Here is a 2,082-nt window from a genome sequence, read left to right as displayed (position 1 = left end):
CACTTTTTCCTTCTCTCTTCCTCGTTTCCCATCCTTCCTTCCTCTTAATCCCTCCCTTCCTGGCCCTGATCCTTCTCTGCCCTCTCTCATGTTTTCCCCCATTTTTCCTTCCCCATCCTCTCTCTCTCTCTCTCTCTCTCTCTCTCTCTCCACTTTTTCCTTCGTTTCTCTCTTCCGTCTTTCCCTCCCTCCCTTCCTTCCTTCCTTCCTTCCTTCCATTCTTCCTTCATTGCCTCCTTCCTCCCAGCTGTGGTGCCCTGTACAAAATATCGGTGGGTAGTATGGGGACTTTGTATTATAAATGAGGGCTCTATGGGGCAGATTTAGAGAGAGAGAGAGAGAGAGGGAGGGAGAGAGGAAGAGAGAGAGAGAGGGGGGGGGCTAGAAAATACAGGTGTTTGGAGTAGGGAGGTAGACACAGAAGCTAGGAGGGCTGAGTAAGGAAGGAGGGAGGAAAGAGGAAAGCACAGAGGGAAGGAGAAGTTAGAGAGAGGAGGGGGGGGGGAGAGGTTTGCGGAATCGATGAGGAAGGGAGGGAGGGAGTGCTGAAGTAGAGAGTCAGGGATACCGATGGAGGGAGGAAGGATGGACAGTAGAGAAAGAGGTAAGGAAAAGAAATGAGAGAGAAACACAAGTGAAGAAAGGAAAAAAAAAATGGAGAAAAAAAACAGGAGATGTTAGGTCAGAATTGGGAAAATTGGGAAGGAAGGAAAGGGAGATTAGATAAATGATAAAATATGGAGGATAAATGGAAAAATAGGGAGCAGAAAAAAAAGGAAGATTTTTACCATGTGCGAAGAGAGGAAGAATATGAGAGAGAGAGAGAGAGAGAAGAGGGGAAAGGACGAGTGTCAGTGAAGTAGGGAGTGAGAGAGGTAAGGAGGGTGAATTGAAAACTTAGTATTATAAATGAGTAAAGTTAAGCTCTTTTAAGTCTTATGAGGAGTTATAGAGGAGGGAGAGAGTCGGGAAGAGGGTGAAGAATGGATGTTAGAGAGAGAGAGAGAGAGAGAGAGAGAGAGAGAGAGAGAGGGATGGGGAGGAGACAGATAGACTGGCATAAATACAAAGTTAAAGGCACTTACACACTAGCACAAAATTGGAAGCAAAGACAGAGATTGAGACAGACGGAAAGACAGACAGGCAGACAGAGAGACAGATAAAGAAATAGACTGCTAGTAGTTATTTTGTGTTCAGTACTGTTATTTCTTGTTCTGTACTGTTATTACGTGTTCTGTACTGTTATTTCGTGTTCTGTACTGTTATTTTGTGTTCTGTACTGTTATTTCTTGTTCTGAACTGTTATTTCTTGTTCTGTACTGTTATTTCATGTTCTGTACTGTTATTTCGTGTACTGTACTATTATTACGTGTTCTGTACTGTTATTTCGTGTTCTTTACGGCTATTTCTTGTTCCATAGTGATCTCTGGTGGCCTTGAGACTTGCCTGTTGGCCCTCACAGGAAATTGGGTGCTGGCAACAAACTCCACTCGGTTCAAAAGTTGTGACGCATTCCCAGGCACCCAGTTGACACACACACACACACACACACACACACACACACACACACACACACACACACACACACACACACACACACACACACACACACACACACACACACACACACACACACACACACACACACACACACACACACACACACACACATTTTATACATATAATAGCTAGGCCTATATCTATCTATCTGTCTGTGTAAATGTTTATCTACAGAATATTAAGGAAAACAGTCAGGCGTACAGTTATTTAAGCCGACCAACCAGACAGACAGGCAGACAGGCATGCAGGCAGACAAACAGACAGAGTAACTGGCACAGACAGACAAACAGACAAAGGAAATCAACAGATGAACAAAGCTAGCGAAACCTTGTAGGCAAGAAAGCGGAAAACAGTAATGCAAACGATTATTAATTTACGAGAGAGATAAAAGGTGTAAATGCAGAGCAATATACAGACAATATTAGCAAAATAATTACACTGACAGTCATTGATTTTGCCAGCCATTCAGCCAACTATACAGACAGACAGACAGACAGACAGGTGGTCACTAACGAGGCTAAT

The sequence above is a fragment of the Coenobita brevimanus genome, chromosome 5 (assembly GCF_032717465.1).
Source record: "Coenobita brevimanus isolate Jiangsu-jjx chromosome 5, ASM3271746v2, whole genome shotgun sequence".
NCBI lineage: Eukaryota > Metazoa > Arthropoda > Malacostraca > Decapoda > Coenobitidae > Coenobita > Coenobita brevimanus.
The sequence above is the reverse complement of the archived record's forward strand: the minus strand, read 5'-3'. Positions refer to the sequence as shown.